Source organism: Manis pentadactyla, chromosome X (assembly GCF_030020395.1).
Source record: "Manis pentadactyla isolate mManPen7 chromosome X, mManPen7.hap1, whole genome shotgun sequence".
Classification (NCBI taxonomy): Eukaryota; Metazoa; Chordata; class Mammalia; order Pholidota; family Manidae; genus Manis; species Manis pentadactyla.
The window spans coordinates 95,971,706-95,988,583 of record NC_080038.1 but is presented as its reverse complement, the minus strand read 5'-3'; the positions used below and the strand labels follow the sequence as shown (position 1 = coordinate 95,988,583).

Genomic DNA, 16,878 nt, shown 5'->3' with positions numbered 1-16,878 from the left:
AATTATAGATTAATGATACCAAAAAAAAAAAGAACAAAAGAAAACTGAGGGAACAAAACTGCAGCAGAAGCACAGAACCCAAGAATGGACTAATAGTTACCAAAGGGAAAGGGACTGGGGAGGACGGGTGCAACGGGGAGGGGAGGACGGGTGGGACAGAAGGGATAAGGGCAGGGAAAAAAAGAAAGGGGGCATTACGATTAGCATGTATAGTGTGGGGGGGCACGAGGAGGGCTGTGCAACACAGAGAAGACAAGTAGTGATTTTATAGCATTTTACTATGTTGATGGACAGTGACTGTGAACGGGGATGCAGGGGGGACGTGGTGAAGGGGGAGCCTAGTAAACATATTGTCCTTCATGTAATTGTAGATTAATGATACCAAAATAAAATTTAAAAAAATCCAAAGAGGTTCACCAAGCATTGTGCCATTGCTTGGCTCTGACATCCCTTATCAGGGAGCCTCTCCCTGAAGACATGATCTTCACTCAGTTTGGGCTCAAGCACCCATCTCTGGGCTGCTTCTTCACTTATGTGGAAACCATCCTTATTCCAACTGGACTCTCACATCCTGCAATAGGAAGTCTCTTCCCTTCATGGACAACCTTCTTACTCTTCTTCAATCTAATACTGTACACCAGGCCTTACCCCTGCATATATGCCTTCCTCACTCTGCTCAGGCCCTGACACCTTGTGTTAGGTGGCCACTTCACTTCATGGATGCACTCTTTACCTTGTTCAGGATCTGACATCATGGACACCCTTCTTACTCCACTTGGGCTCTGAAACTTTATGCCAAGTTTCAGCTGTGTGTGAATGCCTTCCTTACTCTGCTCAGGTCTGATTTTGTATGCTGAGCTGTGTTCCAGTGTGGACACTCTTGTAACCCCACTTAGGCTGGGATGTCCCATTGCTGGGCCACCTCTCCCCACTGATACCTCCCTCATCCTGCTTGGGCTCTGAAACCCCATGAGTCAGTCCAACCTCTCTGTGAGGGGTTCTGATTTTCCATGCCAGCCAAACCCTTTTATTCCATGAGGATACTTTCCTCAACCATCCTTGGACTCTGATAGCCCATGCTAGATCACCTCTTCTTAGGAATGCCCTTCTTGCCTTGCTGTGACTCCCCATGCTGGTCTTCCCTCCAGTATGGACACTCTCTCAACCCTACTTGGGTGCCAGCATACCAGGCCAGGCCACCCCTTTGCATGAGCTCCCTCCTTTCCCCATTTTGGCTTTGTCACCCCATGTCAGACAGCCTCCATGTGTGCTCCATGTGTGATGCTCTCCATACCTGCACAGGTGCCCTCCACACCCTACTTGGGCTCCATGCTTTCCTTACCTGACTCACGCTCTAATATCCTGCCCTCCAGATGCCTCGTTTGCTTTGTCCCCACCTTTCAGACTGAATTGCTTAGGAATGGGAAAGAAAAGGAAGGGCATCAATACATTTTTTTAATGCCTTGGTGAAGGTGTGTCTTCCCAGGAGGTATAGTTAAGGATAGCTAAGTAGTTTGCAAGTACACCCATTCCATTATATCCATTTCCCTTAATCTTTGGACTCCTTCTATAGTATGTCAGAGAAATTTAGGCATTTTGATTTCAATGACTGTGGGCCAGTTTGAGTCTGGACTTTAATAGATCATTACAACACACCTTAGTGCTTGAGCCAACACATTATATATTGAATTCTGGTTGAGTGTACCAGTAAATTTGTCTCTAACAGGTCTTATATTTCTTCCTCCTTAGTCAACGCCCTTAGAACTCACTTACATACATGATTCTTGTGCTTTCATCATCACAGACTGGTGAAGTCTCATGAGTCTTTTTGGGTATAGGATCTCTCTCTTGGATGAAGCCTTGTACCTCTCTAATTTGTGCAGTGTTGTGATCTAACTCTCCTTAGGGACTTAGAGTAGATGAGATTGTAGATCCAGAAGAGGATAAACACTAGCTTGTGTGGTAACTGCCTCAAGGACATTTATTGAAAGGACTGTATGCAGAGGAGGCCTGGTTCCTGGGGCAAGAATAAAGGGAAAGAATGAGGGAGAACTGTTGAGTTTCTCAGCAAGTGAGGACTCTAAAAGCTATGCATATTTTATGTTAATCAGTTATATCTTTTTTTCACTTCTCCTTCCTTGCTTCCTTGATGAAGGGTACTGGTTGCGGCTAATGTTATAATTTAGGTTCTGGACAGGAATATAATTAAATCAGTACCACCTCATGATGATATGGTGGCTCATAGATTTTGTATCTCCTCTGTGTTGGAGATGAGAGTTCTTCCTTTGCACAATGGGCAAGAATGGTTTCTGCATGACAAAAGGGGTAGACAGTGCTGATTATTCTTTGCTCCCTACCCCTATCCAGTTTCTACTCTTCCTAATCCTACTCTGTGTCCTAGGAGTTTACCCCTGCAGACTGTATATTCTTGGCTCCCTTGAGTGTTGGGTTGTACTTGGGTTTGGTAAAGGGGTAGAAACACTAAGAGATCAGACAGCAGGAAGAGAGGGTGGTCAGGTTATTTCTTCCCCACTCCCTCCCTGCTCTGGCACTACATCTCTGGCAGCAGATGCATCGCTGCACAACTAGAGCGCCTACGGGCACCTCTTCCTCCAGCACTCACTGGGTTCTAGTAACTCTGTTAACTCTACAACTCAAGTGAAAAGCAGTCTCCCCTTTTATTTTATTTTTATTGAGGCACATACAATAAAATGCACAAACCTTAGTGTACAGCTTAATGCATTGTAACATGTGCATACACTCATGTGACCATCATTCAGATCAAGATATCAAACATTTTCATGAATCTCTCCCCCATTTTCCCCTTCAGCCAAGGGACAAGGCTCCAGGCTTGGTAACGGTTTCCCACTTATACTTCATTACCCCTTATTTCTTCTTGTACCCTGACCACTCACTATAAATAGTCTTTTCACAAACTCTGTTCATCTGAACTATCCAGAGTGAATTACTTTCTTGCCAAGCTCCTGCTGATAAAGTCTGTTCATATCTTCATCCTTTGCCTTATCTCCACGAGTTTAAAGAACAATAATTCTGGAAGTGGAAGGCTGCCTACTTGATTGTTTTCTGTACATTGTACACTTGTGATTTATAGTTCTACAGCTTGGAGATAGACTGCCAGGGAAGTGAAAATGACTTATCTAGGAAGGTTACCTTTTTAAAAAGGAAATTTGAAAAATCTACACAAGTAATACATGGTAGTGATGGAAAGTTTAGGAAAATAAAGAGAAAATAAAAATTTGTAGTAATCCCACTCCACAGGAATAACCACTGTTAACATTTTGGTGAATATCTTTTTTAACTAATTTGTACACTTCTTTAAGTAATCCACAATTCCTGAAGCAGTGCCAGCTTGAATTCTTAGGCTTTTGGAATTTTGCACAACTGCCTCCATCTGTGGTAGTGTGTACAAAAGCAGGAGCATTTGAAGAAAAAGAAGTACAGCGGAGGAAAAATCACATGTTTGGGTGGTTTCCTAGTTCAGTCCTTTTCTGGGCTGTCATTTTGATTTTACTGGATGGACCCCACCCACACTAAGTCCTGCTGAGCTGGGCTGGGCTTGTGTGCTCTCTGGGAGGGGCTGCCTTCTCCAGTTCTCACACTCAGAGGGATCTAAGCCAGAAGCGTGGGTAAATAAGCCACAGTTGCACAGCTGGCTGCTGTGCACAAAGCTCCTTTGGAAAACATGGAAACCTCTAGAGCCTAAGGCAGCCCAGTGAGAGAAGTTAAGAACCAATTAATTCTCCAGCAGCCCTGAAAAGGTTAATCCCAAATTGACTGCAGAACACAAATGTGTTCCCACAGGGTAGGATCTAATCTTATTGTAGGTAATAACTTCAATCTTAGACTCTGAAGCTTATTTTCTAGATGCCAAGGTCATTTTGTTTTCCCTCAGAATCCTAAGAGACAAAAATCTCTGCTATTTGATTCCTGTGTTTCCTCAAAAGAAATGACACTATTGTGTATGTGTAGAACATCTTGGCCCTATTTTCTGTGTTTGCTTTTCCACTGCTCTGTATTATGCTGACCCCAAACAGTTAACCCTTTTGTCACCAAGTTTGTAAATTAGACTGGGAAAAGAGACCCCCAGAGAGGGGGAATCTGCACAGGCAGAGATGTTCACAGAGCAGAGGCTACTTTGACCTGGCTGATTGGTGCCAATGTACACTTTTTCTTCCTGGGGGATGTCCCAACTGATTAGTTTTCTCACTGCTTCACGGCAACTGAAGTATCAGCTTTCTACCAGTTTCCTCCTCTGGATAGTTAGCAGTAGCAACAGAAGGCTGGAATGTGGACATCATCCCTCCTGCTTGTCCTTTCTTTCCTGTTCTAAGAAGATCCTGTTGTGAGTTTGCTTCTTTGAAGACCTAAAGAAAGAGATAATGTGAAAAATGTGTCACAGGATAATCATAGGACTTAGAGTACAGAGGAAACCAATCTTCTTAGTTATAAAAGAAGATGACTTCTTTTTGGGTGAAATAGGTGAGGTGGGGGAAGATTTTAGTGACGATGTTCCATATCTTGATCTAGTGATGGTTATATGAGTATATACATATGTTAAATTCATTGATCTGTACACAAAGATTTGTGCATTTTATTGTATGTGCCTCAATAAAAATAAAATAAAATAAAATAAAACTACTTTTCACTTTACCTCTGGGGATCAAATATCTTTCTTTTGGAAATCTTGTTGCATTGTTTCGGTTCATGCTGAAGCAAGATAGTTGTAAGTTCACTGAACTCTAAATAGAAAGTTATCTAGGAAGGGTGGACTCTCAGTAAACTTGTTTGTTTGCTCAAAATGAGCGCCAGGACTCAACAAATTTGCTCTAGTTTCCTAGTAACTGCCCGCACAACTAATTGCAGTTTATTTTTGTCAGGCTTCATTCTCATATGTCTATGGCTGCACATTAAGAACAGCCTCAAAATTGCCAAGCAAGAATGCAAGAAAAAACACCAAGAGAATTTTAGAAGAAGGAAGTAGGCATTAAACCCAAGTGAACAGACGTGTAGATAGGTAGTTCCTCCGTGTACGTCTGAAGAGAGATTTTGAACTGCATTATCAAAAAGGAATGACAACAGCAGGGTAGGTGGAGATGTGATCTCAAGATCCCTGAAGATGAAGCTTGTGATTAGAGTAAGTATAAACAGAGTGGGGGGAAAGCTAGTAATGTGGGCTGTGACGTGCAATAGACTATATGCTACAACATTAGCACAAACTGCTCTTTGCACTGGGGCAACTGTTGACAGTTGAGTAACGGAGGCATTCTAAGGCAGGCACAATCCTGTGATGATGACCACCATTTCTGCGGAGCATTAGAGATCATACTAAAGCAGTCTTCAATGGTGTTTTCAATAGCAACAGAAAAGTTACACAATCCATGCTTTCCTCTGATTCTGGCCCATGCAATAGTCATTCTCTGCAAGGAAAGGATTAGCTTAGTAATGATATAACAGGTTACAATATATGTCTTATATGAGTATTGAGATTGTTTCCCACTCTCCAGAATGGGGGAACAGGAATATTGATGAGAACCCCAAGGGGACAGAATGAGTAGCAGCATTTTTAGAAAGAGGGAAAGGCAGACTGAATCCCAGGGGACTTTGGCGAGGGAGTGGGTCTGGGCCTGAGAAGGGACCCTGAAGCTGCGTATCAGAAAGGCGTGTATGTGGGATATAGCACATCTATCATAGCCTGTTGTTAACATAATCAAACTTTATTATTTTGTAAATGAGAAACCAAGGAATAGTGAGGTAAATATGATAATCACTTTTTCGAGGATACATGATCAATTTAATGAGCTCTTATCTTTGTATTCCTAGCCCAAGCATGATCCTATTGGACTATAGGGCTCCTAAATGGAAATGTAGCAAAGGAAGATGGATCCTACTCTAAGTCTGAAGAACCAAATAAAGAGTTAACTGGATTAAAGTGATGCCAAACTAATTTTCCTTTTTTAAGTTTGACAGAAGCAAACAAAATGTTGAAAGTATTAGAAGATATCTTTTGCTTTGAGCACTTGATTTTTATGTGCACTGAATCATCCTAGCATGGTGTGATAGAAAGACATTGGATTTAAGTACTTATTTCTTCACTAAGCGTTAATGTTACCTAGAGTCTCCAGACCAGATAATAACAGGGCTTAATTTATAGTGCTATTGTGAGGATTAAAAGAGATAATGCATATAGAGCACTTTATACAGTGTCTGGCATATAGAAATAGCTCAACCAATGCTCATTGCCCTTTATCCACTTGTACAAGTTTGTCTAGTGTGCTTAGCTTGAGTCAAAAACAATGGCTCTAAAGAATTCTCTGAATTTAGTTAAAGCCCTTTGGGGCCATTTGCAGAATGGCCTATCTGTAAGCGAGCATTTTTCCAAATAAGGGTTTTGGCATATGTTCACATGTGCTTTTGCTCATCCAGCAAGACAAAGGGAAACCTCAGCCCACGAGAACTTTATCTTTATGACTTACTTTTCCTCCTCACCACTATCTTAGACCCCAGCAGACAGGGTGAATCCCACAGGCAGCTCTGTAATTCAGCACAGGAGAAAAAGGCTACTAAGTACACCACAGTTGAGGGGTTTTGCTAGCCCCTGAGCAGGGTTTCTTTGCCTCAGTACTAGTGGCGTTTTTGGCTGGGCACTTCTTCACCGTGCAGGACAGGCCTGTGCACTACAGGATGTTGACCAGCACTCCTGGCCTCACCCACTAGATGCCAGTAGCACCCCTTCCCTGACTTGTGACAACCAAAAGTGTTCTCCAGACACTGCCTAATGGTCCTTGGGAAGGCAGGCAACATGTTCCGGGTTGAGAGCTAACCTTAGAAGAAATGGTCAGCTAGCTGTTTGGCATACAAACATCCTGTACAGGTAGACTAGTGGAATCATTAGGAATGGTTGGACATTCAAAGACAAAGGATGAGTGAGGGAAAAAGGAGTTCAGTCAGAAGTACAGTCTGGATTTTGAAAGAGAAACTTGTTCATATGCCAGGCTTTACAGATACAGAGATCAGTAAGACATAGAATCTGCTCATGAGGAGCTCACATTTTAGTGGGAGAGGCAGCCACTTGAACAATGAGAACACTGTAGAATGAGTGCTGTGTCAGAAATATATGAAGGGTGCTGTGGGACAATGGGAGCACAGAGGAGGGGCACCCATCTAAGTGGGGTAGGGGGAAGGCTTTCCAGAGGAGATCACATATGGGCTGAACAATGAGTAAGGATTTGCATGGAGAAAATAGATGGAAGATGGAAGAGATGGAGGAGAATTTGGGGTTTGGAGGGAAATGGAAATCATTTAGCATGGCTGGGAGAGGAGCACTCAAGAACAAGGAATGGTGGAAGAAAAGTCTTGTTGGGTAGATGGGAAACAGTTCATCAGAGTCCTTTTAAGCCACATAAAAGACTCAATTCTCAGAACTATTAAGAGCCACCAAGTTACTCTGGGATCTGATTTGGATTTAGGGAAGATCACTTTGCTGGCAGTGTGGAAAATAGATTGGAAGTAGGGTGACCAGCTAGGAGACAATTGCTGTAATCTAGGTGAGAGATGATTATGGCCTAGGTGTGGGTAGTGCCTGTGGAAAGGAATTCAAGATCTAGCTGGGTGATGAGAACAGGATCTGGGGACTACATACGGGGATGGTTTCTGGCTTGTGCTATTGGGCAGATTGTAGTGCTATTCACTGGGATGGAAAACATTGGGGACAGAAGAAATTTGGAAGGAAGATGAAATTTAAGTGTGGAAAAGTCGAATTGAGGTGGTTGTGGTCATTGAAGCAGGGATACCTCGTAGGCATTAAATAAGAGAGTCTCCAGATCTGGAGAAAATTTAGGGTAGAGATACAAGACTGAGGTTCATTGGGGGAAATCAAAGCCATGTGAATGGACAAGATTATGCAAAGGAGAACTTGTCTACTGAAAGGAGATGAGGGCCAAGGATATTCCCATGGCTTGCTTCTTTACTTCATTTGGGTCACCTCACCTGAGACTCTTATCTTGACTGACTTTTATGAAATAGCACCCTTATGACTCTCTTTTCCTTTACCCTGCTTTTTTTTTAGTGATACATCACTACCTCATAGTATGTTATGTATGTAACCCATTAGCATTTTGGTTATTCTCAGATATTTACAATAGTTTAATTCTCAGGTATTCAAAAGTTCAACCATTCAAAATCAAAATTTTCCTCTCACGCTCATTTTAAAGCTTCTCCTCCAGCCTCAACCTCTAGTGCAGCTTGAATAGAGAGCCCACAGATCTCCAGTGAAGAAAAGTGCCTTGGTCTGTCCTTTCAATCTCCTTGCTGCACCTCCTCCCCTACTTGTGCTGCTTCTGGCTCCTCCAGGGTTGAGGGGTGGGGTGGATAGGGAGAGTGGGTCTTAAAGGGACAGTGAGAGGCTTATTTAATGGCTAGTAGTATCTGGTTATCAATATTCTTTGTGAGGTAGATGCCCAACACTGCCTTTCCTTGTGATGTGCTTTTGTGGTTTCTTTAGAGACCACTTTACTACACAACCCTTACTGGGGACCTCTTCTTTGCACCATTCCCCAGTGGGAACAATGTGTCCTCTGACTGTCTTCCCACACAACTTGCCTCTTATGGGATCTGCATTCTTCTGCTGGAGATGCCAGCTATGCTCAGAGGTAACTACCTGGCTCATAGAAAACATGGTCCCTTGGAAGTCTAGACCTCTTTCTTTGCCCTGCTGTTGTGAACAACTTCAGCCAGCCTTCTGCCTTTAGACTTCTTCAGGTAAAATTCAAAATAGAAATAGGCTCATAAACACAGAGAACAAGCTGCTGGTTACTATAAAGATGGGGGATTGAGGGATGGGTAAAATAGGTGAAAGGGGTAAAGAGGTAGAAACTTCAATTTACAAAATAAATTAGTCATGGGTATGGAAGTACAGTATAGAGAATAGAGCCAATAATACTGTAATTTCTTTGTATGTTCACAGAGGGTAACGACACTTATCATGGTGAGCATTTAGTAATATATAGTTGTTAAATCCTTATGTTGGACATCTGAAACCAACATAATATTGTATATCAACTATGTTTTAATAAAAAATTAAAAATAAATTAAGTAATTTTTGTAAAGTCAAGCAACGTTTCTATCTTGTCCAGACACCAAAAGACACAGTGAGGTTCTCCCATGAACTCCTTCTGTTTTAGTGGCAATTCAGGCAGGCCTAAAATTTCTGTAGTGTAGCAAGCCTCCAGCCTGGGAAGAAAATACCAGTATCCCCTCTTGAAAGGTTTAACTGGGGCCTTTTAGCTTGGCTTGAGCTGGGAAAGCAGAGTGCTTTATACTCCCATGAATTTCTTAACAAAATCCTCTTTCCTTTCCTCCAATTAACCTCTAGAATTTTACTGTATGGATTGGAGTTGAATGGTAAGGAATGATAACTGAAATACCAGTTTGGCTACTTCTTAGCACGTCCTATTTGTTTATTGCTGAGAGGCAATAAGAGTACTAGTTAAGAACATGGACTCTGGAGCTTCCAATCTAAACCATTTGTCTGGCTTCCAACCTTAACCACTTGACCTCTGTGCTCAGTTTATTTATTTGTAAAGTGGGGATAATAATAATATCTACATCATAGGATTTTTGTGAGGACTAAATGCATGTGTATCTTAATGCCTTAGGATAGTACTTAGAATAATGGTGAGGGCAATGTATGAATGCTTATTTTTCTGCTTATATGGCACGTATTTTTCTTTGATTTCGAATGTAAGCTCCACACACACAAGATGGTTTTTGGTTTGCTGTTGCATTTACAGCTCCTAAAAACCTGCATATAACAGGCACTAGTAAATGTTAGAGCCCTTGGACTTCTTCAGAATAAATAAATGTGACATTTCAGCCTTAAATGTTAAGGTGTGGGCAGAGAAAGTGGGGGTCTAAGAAAATTAAGAAAGATAGCCAGAGAGATAGGAGAACTAGGATATTGTGATGTTCCAGAAACTTTAACAAGGAAGGAAAGGGCAACACTGTCAAATGTTGCTAGAGTGTCAAAGGAAAATAAAAATAAAATTATGGTCATGGTCATTGCATTTTGTAACAACGAGCCCCTGTCTTTTGCTTTCATATCCTGGTAAGTAATGGCTTTCTTTCCCTTAGAGATGCTTTTTTTAAAATGAATGATCACTCAGAATAAATATTTGAATAGGCCTTAAAAGTTTTTGGGCCTGCATTTTTAACTTCCACAGAACAAACTGGACCTGTGCTTAGTTTTGTTCATAACTACAAAGGACTCATCCTTAATACAATTCAGTACACTTTGCCTTCACTTGGACTCTCCTCTTGAATTAAAAAACAAAACCTGCTCTTGGCATTTGCATTTAGTACACCACTTCCCCTCCTAAGAATGTCCTCTTCCCCCACCTACTTTTTCTCTTTTCAAAGCTATAAGTAGAATATATAAGGAACTCTTACAACTCAATAATAAAAGGACAAATAACCCAATTTAAAAGTGGACAAAGGATCTGAATAGACATTTCTTCAGAGAAGATATACTAATGGCTAATAAGTACATGAAAAGATGGTTAACATAATTAATTATGAAGGAAATGCAAATCAAAACTACAATGAGATACTGGGATGTTTGTAATAAAAAAAAGTAGTGATGTGTTGTCAAGGATGTGGAGAAATTGGAACCCTCTTGCATTGTTGGTGGGAGTGTAAAATGAAATGGTGCAACCAGTTTGGAAAGCAGCCTGGCAATTCCTCAAAAGGTTAAACACAGAGTTACCATATGACTCAGCTATTCCACTCCTAGATATATGCCCAAGAGATTTGAAAACATAGGTTCAAAAAAGCCTTGTAAGTGAATATTTATATCAGAAGTAGTCATAATAACCAAAATGTAGAAATAACTCAAATGTCCATCAAATGATGAATGGGTAAGCAAAATGTGGCATAGCCATGGAGTGGAATATTATTCAGCCATAACAAATAATGAAGAATGATTTGAATGATGTCACCAATAATGATGGAGTAGAGAACTCCAGGGCTCCTTGAATGGTTGTAATTAGCCACTGAATGAAGTCCACATTCTTTAACATGACTCACAAGGTTCTGAAGTTCTAATCCCTACCCATCTGCTATGGGTTGTGTCCCCCCAAAAAATTCATGTAGAAGTGCTAAACACTCATACCTCAGAATGTGTCCTAATTTGGAAATAGGACCATTGCCAATGTAGTTAAGATGGGGTCATTAGGGTGGGCCCTAATGCAATATGACTGGTGTTTTTATAAAAAGGGGGAATTTGGACACAGGGCCACATGCATAGGGAGAACACCACGTGAAGATGAAGGCAGAGATTGGTGTAATGTTTCCACAAGGCAAGAAATGCCAAAGATTGCCTACAGACCACCAGAAGGTAGGAGAGTGGCATGGGACAGATTCTTCCTAAACAGCCCTCAGAAAGAATTAACCCTTAACCAATTAACACCCTTTGATCCCAGACTTCTACTCTATGGAACTGTGAGACATTAAGCTTCTGTTGTTTAAGCCACTCAGTTTGTGACGCTTTGTTATGGCAGCCCTAGAAGACTAATACACCATCTTTCTAGCTTCATCTATTATTTTTTTCTTTAACCTTTATACTTCAGCAACAACAGCTTCCTTGTATTTCCTTTGTATAGACCTTGTGTTTCTAGTGGTTTTGTTTTTGCTTATTCTATTCCTCTACCTGGAATGTCTGGAATGTCTTTTTGGCCTGGCTAATTCCTACTTACCCTTTAAGATTCAGGGAAGCTATTCCTTTTTCCAGGGACTGTTCACTGATCACTCTCCACCTGGCTCGTATAATTGGCCTTCCCAGGGGATCCCACATAACCTGGGCACCTCCCCAGCTTTGTACTTTCCAACCATATTATAATTTTATGGTTTGTCTGCCTCCCCTCACCCCACACAATGAACTATGAACTCCTTGAGGAAAGGGTCATCAAAATCCCAGTGCTTAGCACAGTATTCTTTGCATATAGTAGATGCGAATGAAGGGACTTTTTCCAGTATTTATTCATTTTCTTTCTTCCCATAGCACTTCAGTAGTAAGGTGCTTCTCATATGATGGGTGCTTATTACATCTTGACCACTGGTTCTCAACAGAGGACATTTGGCAATACCATGAGACATTTTTGGTTGTCACTACTGGCATCTAGAGGGTAGAGGCCAGAGATGCTGCTAAACACCGTATTCACGAGACAGCTCCCCCAATCTCTGCCAACAAAGCAAAATGTTGTATTGCAGAGGTGGAGAAACCCTGATCTTGACTGAATAAGAGACTGAATCTACTTTTTACAGCCATACTGTAGACCACTAGTGCACTAAATTTGCTTTGTCAGGAAGCCTTATTTTGTTTCTGTTTTTTTTCTTTTTTTTTTTTTTTAAATAATTATTTTTTATTGAAGGGTAGTTGACGCACAGTATTACATTACATTAGTTTCAAGTGTACAACACAGTGGTAGAACATTTATATACATAATTCTAGGTTCCAGCTATCACCCTACCAAGCTAACAAAAGTAAGCTATTATCAAACAAGAAGAGGGCATGTCCTGGTATCCAGAATTAAGAGTTTGACAATTGAAAAATACCTGATCAATAAGAGAACAGACATATAAATCACAATATCCTTATGCCTGGAATGCTCTATAGCAGTGTAAATGAGTGAATTACAGCTACATATGTCAATATGGATAAATTTCCTAAGCATAATGTTGAGTGAGGAAAGCAAATTGTGGAAGGTACATATACTTATTTATGTAAAGTACTACATATTGTTTAGGGATAGACTTATATATAGTAAATGTATAAACACATGGAAATGATCAAGGTCAAATCTGGTATAGTGAAAACCTTGGGTGTAGGTGTATCCAGAGGTCTTCGATTGTAGTGGTAATGGCTTCTTTCTTAAGCTGGGTAGTAGGCATATCCTTGTTGTTACATTATTTTCTATACACCTATGTAGTTTTGAAGTATTTAATACTTTTATGAAAGAGCAATTACTCAATACCAAGGCATCCTGTCACTTGGAGCTGAGGAAAAATCTCCATCTTGCTAGTTTGCATTAGCCAGAATTCCCTCAATGTGGCAAAATCCAACAACTCATTGGATCCAATCATTCACTATGGGACAGGAGCTTTAGAAATTATACTAGAATAAGAATCCGTAAGCTCCTGTCTGAACTGTTGCACAGGATGGTGCCTGTGTTTGCTTGCATTGGACCCCTCACAGTATTTGTTATAAGAATTTGAGCACAGAATTCTTGTGGCAAACAAGGAGGATCAGACACAGTTTGCAAAACACAGAATCTGTGTAAACAGGCCCTTGCCTGACTTTGTTTTGGTTCATCATTTATGCTTGTCTCTCTCTGTGTATGTAGCTGGTTCAGTGGGACCGTCTTAGAGTAAAGGAGTCAGATCCTCACATCGTCTTTAGGAAGGTGTACCTTGGAGAGTGAGAAATTGCACATGTAGAAAGAAGTAAAAACTTTAAATATATGGACACTTTGCAGAGGAATAAGGGGATTGGACTAAATGTTTCCTGGAGTCCCTTCTGGCAAAGGGTATCTGCAGCTCCTGCTAAGCATACCTGTAAGGAAGGGAGTGTGTAAGTGCTAGGTCTGACTTCCCACGGGCCTAGTTAGGGAGGTGGAGCACATCCAATGCCAGGGCTGAGCAGAAGGGCCCTGAGGGCTGAGTTGGCAAAGCTAGAGAGAACAAATGGATTTCCTTTTTGAAGTGGCTTCTTCACACTTCAGGCTGTGGGCAGGGTACTAAAGGGCTAAAGTATAGAAAAAAATTCTGGGTGGAGGCTGGGAGCTGAATTTTATGGTTTTTATCTGCTAAAATTAAAATGATTTTTTCTTTCCTTTAAAGATTAAAAAAAAAACCCAACACATGATCATTATCAGAAAGTTGAAAAAATACAGAAAAGTAGGAGGGAAACAAAAAATTGATTTAATTCAACCACCTAGAGACAGTCACTATTAGTATTTTGCATGTTTCCTTCTAGTCCTTTTTCCATGCATTTCCATTAATTATTGTGATCATATTTATATCAGATGTTGCATCCCACTCTGAATTAATATTGGAACATAAGCATTTTCCTATCATTGTAAACTATGTGTAAAAATCAGTTTTATTGAATATAATATTCCACAGCATGATTATACTATACTTTTCTTAATCATTGAAACATTAGGGTTTTCTTCCCCCTAGTATTTTATTATTCTAATGCCTGGGTTAACATCATTATACAAAAAGTTTGTGTACATTTCTGTTTCCTTAGGACACATCCATTATTTATTGTACAAATATTAATGAGGACCTACCATGTGCCAGGTACCATGCTAGGTGCCAAGTTTCTGCCTTGGAGGGCATGTTGTCATTCATTGATACAAAATGCTGGAGGAGGAGCAAATTTAAGAGAAAAAGTTGATGGGTTTGGCTTTGGATGTGCTGAGTTTGAGGTGCCTGTAAGACATCCAAGTGGAGATGTCAAGAAGGCAGAACTCAGTGAAAAGGTCTGGATAGAGCTCTGAAGTTACAGTTATGTGGATGGTGATTCAAGTTTAATGAGTAAAAGAGATCATTTAGGGAGAGAGTATATGTAGCCTCGCTCTGAGAATGTCTGACTTTCAGAGGTTGCATAGCAGAAGTGGAATTTACAAAGGATACTGTAGAGAGGGCAAAGGAGTAGGAGGAAAAGCAAAAGAGTATGTGTCATAGATGCCACAGGAAGACTTTTAAGCAGGAGGAAATGATTAACAGAGTTAAATGTAGGGGGGGGAGGTCAAGCAAGATAAGGACTGAAAATGCCCTATTTATTTATTGACATAGAGGTCATTGATTAGGTGTTCTGTTGAGAACAGTTTCAGTGGAGAGTTGAGGAAGGAAGCCAAATGGCTAGCAAGAAGTGAGGGAATGGGTATAGAAAATGTACCTCTGAAGTACACTTTCAGTAACTTTACCCATAAAGAGGAGCTGGAGAGGTACCTAGTGTGTAGGAAGGAATTTTTTTGTAAGGATGGTAGAGACTTGAGCATGTTTAATTGCTGATGACAGATGAGAGGGACTTGAGCATGGTTAATGGCTGATTCGAGGAAGGGAGGGAGAGGGGGGGAGGAATCTGCAATATCTGGGTAGGTATAAAAATTTCAAGTCTACTGACTTAATATTGTTCACATGCCTTCTAGAAAGGGTTTTTAACCAACATACATTCCTAGCAGCAATTATGAGAGAGCTTGTTGGATGGTCACTTTCTCATCATTAAGTGTTACAAAAACAAACAAAAAACCATTGCCAAAGAATCTCATTATTGTTCTAATTTGCTCTTCTTTGATCACTAGTGAATTGAATGTTGCAAATAGTTGTGTCCGTTGTGTGTGTGCGAGTTTCATCTATGTCCTTTGCCCAAATTTATGTTAGACAGACATTTTTATTTGCCATAAAAGGTCGAAAATCAGAGTTCAGAATGGTATCATATTTTACCTCCCCGAATTATATGGTCTAGAGTCTCCATCTTCTTAGAAGTACACGACAGTTTGACAGTGTTGGCTCGGCGGAGCGGAAGAGGCAGGTGATTTATCATCTGAAGAAGAGAGTGAGCACAGATGGAAGTGAAAGTGGGGCCCGGTCTAGTCGTAAACCCCTATCCTCAGTCCTCAAGCTCCCTTTCCTAACTTGGGAGGGCACCCCGCCTTCTCCGCCATGCCTTAAAGCTTTGGCTCTCAGAGCTCCCCTCCGGGTGGCGGGGCCCCCTGCTAGGGAGCCCGGAGTTCTGTGCGGCCCCTTTAAGAGTCCAGCTCCTCCCCGCTCCAGGGAAAGTTGCAGCTTTTTCCGCCTCCCAGGAGGGTGAGAAGGGCCGGCTCCCGGAGCGGGCTTGAGGTCTTCTTGGAGCCCGAGACCCTCCCCTGAATCCGGCACTGGGACGTCTCGCCTTTTCGCGGCACCTGTTGCAGGTGACAGGTAAGTCCGCTGGCAGCGGCCGCCCCTTGGCCCCCGGTCCCGGGCTCCTCCTGGGCCCCCAGCCCCCTTTCGCTGCCTAAGCTCCCCTCCCCACCCCGCCTCCCAACTCAGGACCGGCGCCTTTCCCTGCCGCTACCCGCTCTCCCAGTCTTTCCTTGGCCCATAGCTGACCGGCTGTCCGCTCTCCCCTGTCCACCCCTCCGGAACGCACCCCCACGCTCTGTCTCCGGTCGGCCTGTGGCGGTCCCTCCCCGCCAGTTTGCTTTCTCCCGGGCCTCTCTGGCCCCTTCCTTGGCCCACCTGTCGCTAACTCGGGCTGTGCCCCTCCGGGCTCTGCCTCTCCCTGTGTCGCCTCGCGCGGAGTGGCCCGGCTTTTCCCGCCTGCTGGATGGAGCAGCAGCCGCTCCCGAGAGCTGGCCCTGGGGGCGGGGATGGGGCCGAGTTCCTAGCGGGTATTGCGTCCTCGGAGGCGTCGAGTCATCTTTTCAGCGGCTCCCCTTGCGGCGCACGGCCACCGCGCGGGGTCTCGGCCCCGCACTGCTTTCCGGACCTCGGACCTCGCGGTGTGGGTTTCCCTGGCCTGGGCGGATCAGCCATAGGTTAAGGCTGAAGGCCGGTCGGCCCTGAGTCCTGCCTCAGTGGGCTCCCTCTGCGCTTGGGGCTGGGGAACCGGCTGTGTGTTCTGGAGCTGAACTGCTTTCTCTTGACACCCTGAAAACAGGCAAAGGAGATTTGCTCCTGGAGGAGCCTACCCCAAGTCCTCAGAAGAGGCACAGAATACTTATATCTTCTGTGATAGTTTGTGAAGGGGCACAAAAGACGTTCCTCCAGCCCCTAACGTTGAATGGTTGGGTTTTTTTGGTAGTGAAATAATTT

General features: G+C 42.4%; 1 protein-coding gene and 1 long non-coding RNA gene across 3 annotated transcripts in view; one reads left to right on the top strand and one right to left on the bottom strand.

Moving 5' to 3' along the window:
- Positions 1-2,682: 2,682 nt before the first annotated feature.
- Positions 2,683-16,619, bottom strand: LOC118929481 (uncharacterized). The gene is made up of 3 exons (XR_005031590.2): positions 16,303-16,619; positions 15,526-15,625; positions 2,683-4,385 (listed from the first exon to the last, which is right to left on the bottom strand). It is a non-coding gene; the product is annotated as an uncharacterized LOC118929481 (long non-coding RNA).
- SYTL4 (synaptotagmin like 4) overlaps positions 15,849-16,878 on the top strand; it is a 45,480-nt gene continuing 44,450 nt past the window's right edge. For both annotated transcript variants that reach the window (XM_036919641.2, XM_036919640.2), the window contains exon 1: positions 15,849-16,002. The gene's annotated coding sequence lies outside the window, so the exon portion shown is untranslated. The remainder of the gene's footprint in view (positions 16,003-16,878) is intronic.